This window comes from Gorilla gorilla, chromosome 1 (genome assembly GCF_029281585.2).
Source record: "Gorilla gorilla gorilla isolate KB3781 chromosome 1, NHGRI_mGorGor1-v2.1_pri, whole genome shotgun sequence".
Classification (NCBI taxonomy): Eukaryota; Metazoa; Chordata; class Mammalia; order Primates; family Hominidae; genus Gorilla; species Gorilla gorilla.
Genome location: NC_073224.2, coordinates 73,302,468 through 73,317,257, shown reverse-complemented (window position 1 = coordinate 73,317,257; position 14,790 = coordinate 73,302,468).

Sequence of the window (14,790 nt, the reverse complement as noted above, 5' to 3'; positions counted from 1 at the left end):
AGTTGTTTCTTTTCTTATCTGCTCTCATACAAGCTCAAGAATTTCTGTTATTCACTGGCTTCTTTAACTCTGTGGCACAATTTCACCTCCTAACAGTACCATCATCTTAAGAGTTAGGATTTCAACATATGAATTAGATAGGGACACAAACATTCAGACCATAACAATAAGCGTGGGAAATTTCTTTACCCTTTAAATGAACAATATCATGATGAGAAGATACCAGGCTGACCCTTTTAAAAGTTAGCACTTCTGAGCAATGTCAGTTCTGAGTAGCTGAGGACACCGTGGTTTCATTGTCCCGTTAGTGGAGAGTGGTTTTCAGAGTGTCATCATGGCTGGAGAACCAGGTCTGGACACATGATCACTCAGGGGCAAGGTGAGTGAGCTACACATGCCCCTGATTTGACTGTGCAGGCCCTACACCTACCAGCTCAACTATCCAATCCTGTGTTTTGAGGCTGTTTGGAGGTATATGATCCAGAATGCCTGAATCAAACCAACACTAAAACCAGAAATACCTAAAAATGAGGCATTGTAAAAATGATGACAAATATTGTTTCGGTCTATTTCAGCCTCGTTTTTGTTTTTTTGTTTTTGTTTTTGTTTTTGTTTTTGTTTTTAATGCTTACCACTGGCCCTAAGCATTCTAGGTGCTAGTTACTTCAACAGTGGTCAAGTGAGAGGCTGGGGAAGGGTGGAGCGGCAACTTTGGAATATGGACTTGTAAAGCTGTTTTGTATTGTTACCTATGCTTCATCCTATATTAAAATGTTTTTTTCTTTCATTGGAAAAGAGCTTTGTAGTTTTACCTTGGCTAAGCTCTTTCTTACTCAGTGGCTTTTGCAAAGCTACAGTGAAGTCATTTTTGCTTATTATTTGTGCTTCTACCTACTTCCAAAAAGGATCTAAGATGACTTATTCCCCAAACAATTGTGCTAACCCTAGGCCTTCATTCTCTTCCAGACCATCTGTTCCTCTTTACCATGAAGTCATAGTACTATATTTGTGACAGCACAATCATTTCCATGGCAACAGGATGTGGTCCTCATCACTGAATCCTGATTTCACTCTGACAAAGATCAAGCAGCAGGGGATTGGGTAGTATATTCTGATATTTTCTATTCTTTTTCAAGTTTAGCATCTCTCTGAAGAAATTCCTACTTTTGATTCTAAAATTTTATACTCAGCCTAGAAGTATGTTTTTGCAGAATTTACATACGAAGTATTTGCCCAGCAAATAATTAGACATGCAAGCCAAAAATAATTTTGTGTGATTTGAGAAAATTCACACAAATCTATACACACACACACTATGATATGTAAACTTGCTTGAAAGTGAGATGATTAGCAAATGCCATTCTGGTTTGGATAAAAGAAAAAAGAACAGCAAATCCATTTAAAAGACGAGAAATTTCTAAGCCTAAGAAATTTGCTTTGATGACTGTGATAAGCAGTGGAAGGGACCTGACCTAGTTCTTACTCAATGCTTTCCTTATCTTCTTCAGCACAAATAAGACACAAAAGGGCCTTCCCATGTGAGCTCAGACTGTCTGACCAGGGAAAGATAGTTGGATAGCTTTATTAATATGAATGACCAATATTCCTATAATTCTGTCCATTTGCTTTGATTGAACACAGTTTAATTACACAGTCTTTGGAGAAATTCCTTAGAAAACTATTGCTATACTGTGCAATTGAGTTAAAAGTATAAACTTTAAAAAGGGAAGCAGTTACTACAGCATCAGAAAAAAAAAATACCTAATTGGTCCATTAATTTAGCAGCTTTACAGGACAGATGGCAAAGACTGTTATAATGAGGCTCTGCTAGACATATTACATAACATAATATATATCATATATATTGTATATAGCATGTTACATATGTGTAATGTCATATGTATTATATAAGATATATGTGTCAGAGAAAAAGAGTAACTTGTAAGACTTGATCATGTTCCCTTCTTCTGTTCTCCTCCGGCTTCCTTGTGGAGTCTAAGGGGTAAGTCGGGGAAAAAAATAGGGAGAAAAGTTGGTAAGGGACAGAAAGGAGAACTGAAGGAGAAGCTAAAGCAATTTACATTAAAAAGAAAAAAAAAGATAAGAATTACCTGCAGTGGAAAAGATCTGGAAGGAAGGGGAAAGGGACAGAGAAAGTAGGGAGGTGAGAGGTGAAGAGAGTGATTGAAATCTGAGCAGGAGCATTTGGACAGCAGCTGCTCTGCAGCGTGGGGCTTTGGGGAAATAGGAAAGAAGGATTTTGACTAAGTTCCATTGTTTGCGATGGGATGTGATTCATCACTTTGCTACTTCTTCAAGAGCCTTCAGTGAAAATAAATTATTTTTCAAAGCTCATTAAAGATGGACTTGTGATTCTTTTGAATGAGACAAAATATTCAGATGGACTCTAAGGCTACAGAAAGCCTTATTCTGATTTTACAAATATATATGTAAGCAGCCTCTCTTGAGGAAAATAATAAGTGGTGCTATCATTGACTGCTATCTCTGACCCTCGGAGATTATGTTGACCAGAGCTGTCCCAGTCCCAAATAATGCAATATTTGCAGTAGGTACTGTCCAGAGATGGGTGGCCTTCCATGGTCTGGAGTTTCTAACTCTAACGAAACTTAATTTTAGCCTTAAAGGATTTAGGAACTTAGAAGAATCAAACGTGGAAGGGTAGAAAAAGACACAATGATTGCTTCAGAGAGCCCTAGTGCCAAGCCAGTTTTTGAGGCCTACAAGAAGGCAAAGGATAATTACAGACAGCATCATGATACCTAAAGGACAGGCTTCACTGACAATTGTAGTATTAAGGCCTGCTTCAATCTCACGTTGGTCTGTCTTATTACAGACTGTAGTTTCTTCAAAAAATGCAGAGCCTTTACTCACGCATAGGAGTATGGTAATAAGTGGGAAGGAAGTCCTTCTGTGAAGGTCATCATCACTTTTGATCTCATCATTATTTTCCTAGTGTGAACATCATAATAGAGGTTATGTAATGATTCAGGGGAGGGCAAGGTAACACAAGGTGAAAATGATCATCAGGATAGAAATGGGAGGCCAGGGCAAGAGCAGGAAGGCTCAGCGATTCCCAAGTGTCCCACCTAACATTAGTACATGAGATGCACTGTGATAAAAAAGAGTTCTGTGAGAAGACAATTTTGGGCACACTGTATAATTGTTTTTCCCTTGGAAAAATACCCATTTGCATGCTATAGGCTCTGAGAAGTTCCAACAAGAAAAAAATTTCTGCTTAAACTACTGTTGCCCAAAATTATTTGATCATAAAACACATTTTAGCAACATCTATTAACATTCCAAGAGACTGGTATTATTCAGAACATACATTGGCTAATATTGGGGCAGATGATGTATCTAAAATCACCTCATAACAGGTTATATTACTGTGATAGCTTTAAAAAATACTGAAGGGCACTGGCCTACTGTCATCCTGTATTCAATTACTGTGACTTTTGGCCTTCCTATAATTTTGGTGTAGGACTTCACCCTACTATACAATCAGGACTTGCTTCATAAAAACTGGGTAGGGTTTGTATGTAACACTCTACAAAGCTTCATCCCTTCCTTCAGTGCTCCCAAATGCTCATTACCTTCATGATGCCTGTTACTACCCAGAAACTCTCATTTGGCAAATCTCCAGGATGTAAACTTTTCTCTGCAGGACTGCATGCATCAGTGTCTTTAAACTCCCTCCCACCAAACCAATCTTATTTTTCAAGAAACAGCTTTCTGCTAGGGAACCAACAAAAATATCCATCCTAATGTTTCCAGATTAGCCAGGTTACATATTTGCAGCCTGACAGGGACTTCCTGAAAATGTAATGCCTTTATCCTAAAATAAAAATAAAAGAAGTTCCATGGTAGGGATTTCCAGAACTGGGACAAGTTAACAAAAGGAAATGTTTTGAGTTAGATGGGCCTTTAATAATCCACAGATAGTATCCCTTGAGAAGTTGCCTCTTCTCTTTAAAAGAAGGGGACTCAGTCAGCAGGGTGATGCTCTCTTTGAAGGAACCACGCTTGACTGTGTGATATATTTCTTTTAAAAAATACAAGAATCACTGGCACAGAGTCTCATAAGTGTGTGTAGGGGAGGTATCTACATTTAATTAATAAATAGTTGTCTCTGCTTGGGTGTGGACTTTAAACTTTTTTTTGTTTATTTTTGAATAGGTAACACACTCATGTATACAAAATCAAAAGGCACAAAAGAGCATATCATGAAAAGTGAGTTTCTCTTTTTTCTCAGTGATTCTGTTTTCCTCCACAGAGGCAACCACTATTACCAATTTCTTGAATTTCCTTCCATGGACATTCTATATATAAAAATGTATATATGTATTTTTAAACATATATAATTTTTCTTTTTTTACACAGATGGTAGCATAATATACATACTACTCTCTATTTTACTTTATCTTTTCATTTATCAAGATATCTTAGCTACCTCTCCATATGGAGAGCTAGTGACTTGGCTATTTTAACAGCTGAGTGTTGTTCACTGAATGCCTGTGCCATTTTGTTTTGCCATTCTGTTGAGGGATATATATGTTGTTGCCAATCTTTTGTATTATTAACAATATTGCATTGAATAGACTCACTGGATAAATACCTAGACATGGAATATGTGTCAATATGTATGTGCATTTTTACTTTTGAAAGATATTTCCAACTTTCTCTCCATCCCTTACACATCCATCAACTATTTATGACTGGCTACTTCCTCAAACTTTCATCAAAACAATATTTTATCAAATGTTTTAATCTTTTACAGTTTGATAGGTGAAAATTATATGTGTGTGTGTGTGTGTGTGTGTGTGTGTGTGTGTGTGTGTTTATAATGCAGGAACCAAAGAGAGAGAAGTTGCAACTCAGGTAAGTAGAGTGGTGCTGAATTAAAATAATAAGTTTACCTTAGATAAAAAGTAATTTGAGATTTAAGTAGGTTACTTCAAAAAATTAAAGACGGCCAGGCGCGGTGGCTCACGCCTGTAATCCCAGCACTTTGGGAGGCCCAGGCAGGTGGATCACAAGGTCAGCAGATCGAGACCATCCTGGCTAACACGGTGAAACCCCATCTCTACTAAAAATATAAAAAAAATTAGCCAGGCGTGATGGCAGGCACCTGTAGTCCAAGCTACTCGGAAGGCTGAGGCCGGAGAATGGTGTGAACCCGGGAGGCGGAGCTTACAGTGAGCCGAGATCGCACCACTTCACTCCAGCCCGGGCGACAGAGCCAGACTCCGTCTCAACAACAACAACAACAAATTAAAAACACTTTCTACCAAGAAGGATTACACATACATAATTCTGACGGACACTTTTAGAAAAGGAGGAAAACCCATAATCTCCTGAGAGTTTTCTAGCTTCACAATTCTGTGATTTCTGTAATTCCATGGAATAAGAAAGTACTGAACAGTGAGAAGAATACTTTCATTACCGATCCATCCATGATCACAGTTTAGAAAATAAAGGGAAAACGTTTCTTTTGTAAATCACTAAACATAAATCAGGAGACAAGAGGGAGACTACAGTTGTCTCCACTTCTGATTCACCTCAGTCTGCTAGTCTGGTGGCCACATCCAGGACCTTAAAATCAGCTGGAGCCATTCAACCTCCCAAATTTCAGAATCATGCCTCTTACCATTTGATCACAGCTTCTGGCCTTCCATCCACCTCATTTCATTATTGTCACTACATTTGTTCTCTCAATTGACTAGGCCTTTCCCCTTTCCTCTTTCTCCACCCAAGACTACCCACTTTTCTCCCTAGTGAGAAATTTAACTATATCACTATCCATCTTTGCTTCCTTCTTTCCTAACATAAACATGCACTATAAACTTAGATGTTTATGAAATACTTAATTTTTCTGTGAATAAATTCAACTTCAATTGCAAGCCTCCATCCTAACATATAATCTTGGCAAATTCTCTGCCTTTCTCTGGATTGTATCTACATTTTCAGAGTTTGGGGATTGTATTATGCTGTAGGGGGTGGACGGGGTTTCAGGGACCCCTGCCACACATACTGCAGCCACCTTCTCCTTGCACTGGCAGTCTGCAGATCACCATCATCAACCATCTGACTGTCAGAGCATGCTGGATGCTGCCAGGCTGTCAACTCCTTCAGGCCCTCAAGTGCACAGGAAGTCATTCCTCTGCTGCACTGCTGCATGAGGTTGGCTTGGGCCCATGCTCCTAGACATCACTGACATCACTCAGTCTTTCTTTGTCCTTTCATGAAAACAAACAAAATATTTCAAAGTATGAACAATAATATAAACCATCCACGTACTTATCACCCCAAATGAACTAATGTTACTGTCTTTTCATATTTCCATCAAAGTATTTTTTAAAGAAATAAAGATAAAGGTCAAGTCTCCCATATGTCCTTCCTAGCATAATTCCTTTACTTTCTTTACCCCCAGAGGTAATCACTATCATGAATTTGGTGCAAATCTGCTAGTCCATGTTGATATGCTTTTGTTTGACATAACTGTAGAAAAACACAATATCTTGTATTGTTTATTAAAAGTATATGCACACAGTATCATATGGATATAATATGCTGCAACTTAATGTTGCAGAATGTTTTCAAACTATATCCATATATTGATATAAAGTCAGTCAGTCATTTTAATTTCTGTACTGTCTATCACAGAATGAATACATAACAGTTTCTTCCCATTCATTCATTCTTGGGTTGTTTCTAGTGTTTTGTTGATACAAACAAATATTGCAACAACTATCCCTTCCTATCCTTTTTCACTGTATAGTAGTTTCTCTCACAGTAAATGACATAATCAGGCACTGGGCCTAGGTGCTCCGCCAAAAACTTCAGTCATCCTTGAACCCCTTTCCTCACATCTCAAATCCCCATCAAGTTGTCTGTTTCGGCTTCAAAATATATTCTGGATCCAACCACTTCTCAACACTTTCAACCAATCCAAGTGACCAACATCACTTTCCTATGATTGCAATTGTTTTCTAATAATACTACACCCTACAGTCTCTTCTACACAGAACAGCCAGAGTGGCCTTTTAAGAATGCACTTTCGATCAATAGTATCTGACAAGGTTTGGTCGTGTTCCCACCCAAATCTCATCTTGAATTATAACTCCCACAATTCCCATGTGTTGTGGAAGTAACCCGGCGGGAGGTGATTGGATGATGGGGGCGGGTCTTTCTTCCACTGTTCTCGTGATAGTGAATGAGTCTTACGAGATGTGATGGTTTTAGAAAACGGGAATTTCCCTGCACAAGCTCAGTCTTCTCTTGTCTGCTGCCATGTGAGATGTGACTTTCATTTTCTGCCATGACTGTGGGGCCTCCCCAGCCACGTGGAAGTGTAAGTCCAATAAACCTTTCTTTTGTAAATTGCCCAGTCTCAGGTACATCTTTATCAGCAGTGTAAAAACGGACTAATACGGTATGCCTGCGCAAAACCCTCCAATGGCTTCTCGTTCCGCCAAAAAGTCCAAACTCCTTACCTTGGCCTGAAGGCCTTATGTGATGTAGCCTTTGCCTATCTTCCAGATTCATCTCTTGCCACTTTCCAGTCACTAACTCCACTCCACCTCATGGGCCTTCCTTTCTTCCAGTGTTTCGAGCACATTTCTGCCATTCCTTCTTGCCTGAAGTGCACTTTCCTTAGAACATAAACACAGATCTTGTTCCCTCACTTCTCTAAGTTTCCTCAAATTCACCTCAGGGAGGCCCTCCCTGTCCATCTTACCTAAAATAGTACTTCCAGCCCCTATCCCTTTACCCTGCCTGACCTGATACATGTGTTTATTCATAAGTTTGTCTCAATTTCATGAGAACAGTCTTGTTCATCATTTTATTCCCACAGCCTCGTATAATGCTTGGTTTATATAGGAACTTGATAAATATTTATTCAATAAATACATGAATAAATGTTTCCTTATATGTGTTTTCAACCTTTTTTTCTAAATTATAGATGTTTCTGGATCATAGAATGTTTGCATTTTCAACTAGGCAATGTATTTCCAAATTGCTCTCCTAAGTAGTTGTATCAATTTACCTCTCAACAGAAAGTAAGATTTTTCATTTCCCTGTATCCTTGCCAACACATGACATTGCCAGACTTAGAGTCACCAATCTCATGGATATTTTGATTTGTATTTATCTGATTACTAGAGTGAGGTTGAGCATATTTTTTTTACTTCATTTTCTATTAGATTATCTTTCTCTTATTTACGAAAGTAATATATGTTTTCTGAATACTAATCTTTTGTTTAATATATGTTACAATTATCTTCTCCCAGACTGTGGCATTCCTTTCAATTTTGTTTATGGGATATTTTATCAAACAGAAGTACTAAATTTGGCATGTTCAAATTTATTAGGTTTTCCCTTCATAAGTTGTGCTTTTGATGTTACATTTAAGTAATCCTTCCTTCCCCTGTGATCATGAAGTGTGTTCTCCTATAATTTCTTCTAATAGTTGTGAAGTTTTTACTTTGTTCCAGGTTTAGATCTTTTCCATCTGGAATTCAGTTTATACCAGTGGCTCCCAAACTGTAGTGTGGGGATACCTGTAGAGTCCCCAAGACCCTTTCAGGAGCCCTACAAAGTCAAAACTATTTTCATAATCATACTAAGATGTTATTTGTCTTTTTTGCTCTCATTCTTTCATGAACAGTGGAGTCTTCCAGAGGCTACACAACATATAATGATGTAATCACTCTGATGCCTAATAGAATGTGTGCTTATCTGTTAATGTGTTTTACAGATTTCTCAGTTTTAATTTCTAATATGATAAATATTGACAGATATAACCCACATAAACAAAAGCTCTGTGGGACCTTCAGTAATTTTTAAGAGTATAGGCTGAGCACAGTGGTTCATGCCTGTAATCCCAGCACTTTGGGAGGCTGAGTTGGGTGAATCACCTGAGGTCAGGAGTTCGAGACCAGCCTGACCAACATGGAGAAACCCCATCTCTACTAAAAATACAAAATTAGCTAGGTGTGGTGGCGCATAACTGCAATCCCAGCTACTCAGAAGGCTGAGGCAGGAGAGTCACTTGAACCCAGGAGGCAGAGGTTGCAGTGAGCTGAGATCACTCCATTGCACTCCAGCCTGGGCAACAGAGCGAAACTCTGTCTCAAAAAAAGAGTATAAAGAAGTCCTGAGACCCAAAAGCTTGAGAATTGCTGGTATAAGGTATAAGAAAGGGATCTAATATTTTTTCTTTTTTTTAGTATAGAAAGTCAGTATTCCCCAAACCCACTAGGTTTGTAATGTTTCCTCTATCATATGTCAAGGTCTCATATGTACATGTGTCTACCTCAGAGCTTTTCTTCATATTACAACCACTGTACTATTTAATTACTACAGTTCTACAAGGAACCTTCCTTTCTGGAAAGGCAAATTACACTTTCTTAATTTTTTAGAATTGTCTTGGCTCTTCTTAAAACTATTCTCTCTATAAGTAACTTTAGAATCAGCTTGTCAAGTTCCACAAAAAAATCTTGTTGAGAATTTGATTGAAATTGCATTGAATTGTGGAGAGTCATACTTCTTATAGCATTGATTTTCTGTTCTGTGAATTTAGTATTACATATTACCTATTTTTTATTACAATCTCTTTTTTGCCCTTTGCTATTTATAACATTCTTCATAAAGGTTTTGCACACTTGTGTTAGATTTGTTCCTAAGTATCTTATTATTTCTGTTGCAAGTATAAATGTGATCTTTTCCTCTCATTACATAGGTGTATGGATTTCCTATTACTTAGGTATATAGGATTGCTATTGATTTTTCACATCGATCATGCATTTAACCATACTCAACACTTAGTCATTCTAATTTTTTTTCCTATAGAGCCTCTTGGAGTTTCTGGCTGAGAAATGATGCTGTGCACACATATTTTTATTCTTCTTTGCTAATCACTGAATACCTCTTTTTGTCTTATCATAAATACAGGGACTAGAACTTGTAGTATGATGTTTAATTATAGAGGTTTCAGCAGGCTTGCTATATTCTTGACTCTAATAGGAATGCTTCTATAGTCTCATAATTAAATATGTTATAGACGCTTCTTATATACCCTCATGAAGTTAATATTTCTAGTTAATTAAGACATTTTGTTTTAAATTATAGTTCTTAAATTTTTAATGCTTTGTTTGTATCCATTGAGATGAGCATATGGGTCTTCACCTTAATCTGGTAATAAGGTAGATTACAGATAGATTTTAAAATCATAATACCATCTTTACATTTGGGGCAAATTTTAGGTGTACCTGATGTATTATTTTGTATACTTTGTTGGATTTGATTTCATAATTATTTTATTTAGGATTTTCATGTCAATGTTAAAAAGTGAGATTCATCTGTGATTTTCTTTGTCTATAGAGTTGTCCTATTTTGGTATCAAGATTATATTAACTTCGTAAAATAAACCGGGTAGCCTTTACTCTTCTTGTCTAAAATAGTTTGTGCGAGTTAGTATAGTCTGTTTCATGAAATTTGATAAAATTCACCTGTAAAACCGTCTGGCCTGGCTTCTTTGGCAAGGGATGGAAGGATGACTGGGAGGAGACTATTGGGAGACTTTTGACTATTGATCTACTATCTTTATGATGCTTGATTTATTCAGATTTTATATTTCTTCTAGAGTTAACTCTTAAATTTGTATTTTTCTGGTAAGTTGTGGATTTCACCTCAGTTTTCAATTTACTGACATAAGATCACACAATATTACAAAATTTCTGGCATAACCAATATTTTTAATTTCTACTCTACTATATATATATCTATATTCTTCTTTGAATTCCTCATATTGCTTATTTATGCTATCTTCTTTTCCATGTGGCTTGTTAAAGGTTTATTTATTTTATTGGTTTCCTAAAAGAACCCACTTTTGAATTTCTTAATCAATTTTACTTTTTTTTTCTTTCTTTTTTTTTTTTTAGAGATAGAGTCTTGCTCTGTCACCCAGGCTGAAGTACAGTGGCACAATCTTGGCTCACTGCAACCTCCACCTCCCGGGTTCAAGTGATTCTCCTGCCTCAGCCTCCCAAGCATCTGGGACTACAGGCGTGCACCACCACACCCAGCTAATTTTTTTGTATTTTTAGTAGAGATGGGGTTTCACCATGTTGGTCAGGCTGGTCTTGAACTCCTGACCTCAAATGATCTGCCCAGCTCGGCATCCCATAGTGCTGGGATTACAGGCGTGAGCTACCATGCCCGGCCTTTTTTTGTTTTTTGAAATGACTCTGTTCATTTTCCAGATTCTAGGGGTAGGTGTTTGCTCATTTACTTGAAATCATTTTTAATAAATGCATTTCATACCATACATTTCCTTCAAATGACTGAGTTACTTGCATTATACAAGTTGTTCCATGCAGTATTTTCTTTGTTACCCTTTTCTAAATGGTTTTTATTTTTAAGTCATGAGTTATTTATGAGTCTGTCATTAAGTTTCAAACTTAGTAAAATTGATTTCTAACTTTACTAAATTTTGGTCAGAGAATATAGTCTGTACTGTGGTGATTTTTGAAATACCTGGCCTGGTATGTGGTCAAATTATATAAATGTTTAATGTGTGTTTGAAAAGAATATCTATTTGTTGGGTGGAGGGTTTTTACCTATGTATATAGATAGATATTATAGAAATCTTTCATTTCCTGGAGATGATCCATTCCCACTGAAATAGAAATCCAGATTTAAACTGACTTTAAAATAAATACATTCAATAAGATAAAGAAACAAAAAAGAATCAAAGGTTAAGAAACACACAAAAGACATGAATAAAGTAAAGATAAATGTGAAAAATAATTACATAGGAAAATGGAGGCCAGGCATGGTGGCTCATGCCTGTAATCCTAACACTTTGGGAGGCAGAGGCAGAAGGACTGCTTGAGCCCAGGTGTTCGAGACCAGCCTGGGCAATATAGGGAGACCCCGTCCCTACAAAAAATTTTTAAAAAATTAGCCAGGCATGGTGGCATGCATCTGTAGTCCCAGCTATTCAGGGGGCTGAGGTAGGAGGACTGCTTGAGCTGGGAGTTTGAGACAAACTCTAAACTGCTCAGAGAAACAATTATTGAATAGTGAAAGTAAAGAATTGACCCAGAATTCAGCATGATATCAAAGAAAAGACATATTGTGGCAGTTTCAAATCATGGCCACAAATTCTTTGATACTCCTCCCATTAAGAGGTGGGTCTAGTTCCCACATTCCCAAACTGGGTGAGCTTGTGACTAAGTAAAGGTGGAAATGACATTATATATGACTTGTGAGGCTAGGCAATAAAATTTCATGCATTCCACCTTGTTTGCCAAAACACTCACTATTGGAGCCCTGGGCTACCATGTAAGAAGTCTGACTACCCTGAGGCCACTATGATGTGAGGAAACTGAAACCACATGGAGAAGTCATGTGTAGGCATTCCAATCTACAGTCCCAGCAGAGTGCCACCTCTGTCCCTCTAGCCTAGAGGCAGGTGAGTAAAAAATCCTCCAGTCATTCAAGTGACCACCGACTGTTCAAGTCTTCTCATCTGACACCCTGGATATCCTGAAATAGAGTCAAGCTATCCCTGATGTACCTGTTTCAAATATCTATGGTGCAGAATCTGTGAGCATAATACAATATTAATAGTTATTGCTTCTTGCCACTATGTTTTGGAGTGGTATGTTTGTTACATAGCAATATATAGACAGAACACACAAAGGATGCATCTAATAGTAATTTCAGAAAGAGGGAATAAAATGAATGGTGGAAATAATATTTGTAGAGATGATACAGAGAATTTTTAAAAAGTGAAGTTGCATATTAAGTGCAAAATAATGAAAACAAATTCATACTTCGATGTACTGTAGTGAAGACACCTAACATTAAGGACAAAGGGCAAATTTTAAAAGCCACCCCAAAGAGAAAACACAGATTACCCATAAAAGAATGACAATTAGGCTGGGCGTGGTGGCTCATGCCTGCAATCCTAGCACTTTGGGAGGCTGAGGCGGGAGGATCATGAGGTAAGGAGCTTGAGACCAGCCTGGTCAACATGGTGAAACCCCGTCTCTACTTAAAATACAAAAATTAGTCGGGCATGGTGGCGGGCGCCTGTAATCTCAGCTACTTGGGAGGCTGAGGGAGGAGAATTGGTTGAACCCAGGAGGCGGAGGTTGCAGTGAGCCGAGATTGCACCACTGCGCTCCAGCCCGGGTGACAGAGCAAGACTCCATCTCAAAAAAAAAAAAAATGGCAATTAGACACCAAACTTCTCATTAGCAGCAATAGAAACGAGAAGCCAATGCAATAATATCACCAAAGGACTGAGATGAAAATAATTGGCAACAGAGGTTTCTATATCCAGCTAAGTGACAATTCAAGAATAATGACATAGAAAACTTTTCTTTAAAACTGACTTTAACAAGCATACATTTTTATTGAAAGAGCTACTAAAAGATGCATTGTAGCAAGAAGAAAAGTGAATTCAGAATGAAAGCATCGTATTAAAGAAACAAATGGTAAAAACAAAAATTGATAAATTATGTTGATAAGTCAAATTACACATTGATTGTATAGTAACAGTTTTATGTTCTGATAAATATGGAACTAAAATTCTAGATAACAGTAACTCCCAATACATTAGGTAGATAAAGCAGTCGGGGCTGGAGGATAACTGGCTTTAAAAAACTTTAGAAATCCGCTGGGCGCGGTGGCTCACGCCTGTAATTCCAGCACTTTGGGAGGCGGAGGTGGGCGGATCGCGAAGTCAGGAGGTCAGGAGATCGAGACCATCCTGGCTAACACGGTGGAACCCCGTCTCTACTAAAAATACAAAAAATCAGCCGGGCGTGGTGGCGGGAGCCTGTAGTCCCAGCTACTTAGGAGGCTGAGGCAGGGGAATGGCGTGAACCCTGGAGGCGGAGCTTGCAGTGAGCTAAGATGGCGCCGCTGCACTCCGTCCTGGGCGACAGAGTGAGACTCCATCTCAACAACAACAACAACAACAAAAAAAAACTTTAGAAATCGTTAGGAAAATAAATGGTTAAGCATGCATGTCAAAATTTTAAGAGTAGCTTCTAAAAGAATAGACAAAATATAACCCACTTCAAATAGAGGTAAAAGCAAGGGAATTTTCAAAAGTTATGAATCCAACAAAGGCAAGGGAGGCAAACAAACAACAACCACAAAAAAAAAAAAAAAAAAAAGAGAGAAATCATTGCAAACAGAAAATCAAAAGTATATTGGAATCCCAGCACTTTGGGGATCCCAAGGCGGGCTGATCACCTAAGGTCAGAAGTTCAAGACCAGCCTGGCTAACATGGTGAAACCCTGTCTCTACTAAAAATACAAAAGGTAGCCAGGTGCAGTGGCACGTGCCTGTAGTTCCAGCTACTTGGGAGGCTGAGGCAGGAGAATCGCTTGAACCAAGGAGGCAGAGGTTGCAGTGAGCTGAGATCATGCCACTACACTCCAGGCTGGGCGACAGAATGAGACTTCCTCTCAAAAAAAAAAATAAATAAATACATTGGTAGACATCAAAAGTAGACATTGGTAGAGATAAATTCAAATAGATCTTACTCATATAAATTGAACTTTTCAGTTAAAAACAGACTGTCAGGATTAAAAACAACAACAAAAAATCAGCTATATGCCACATACAAAAGATGTGGCCATAATAAAATAACATAGAAAAGGTTAAAAATAAAGGTAAAAGTTATAGCAAGCAAATGCTAAACAAAAGAAAGTTGAAGTTTAATATTGATAGCAGACAAAAATAGT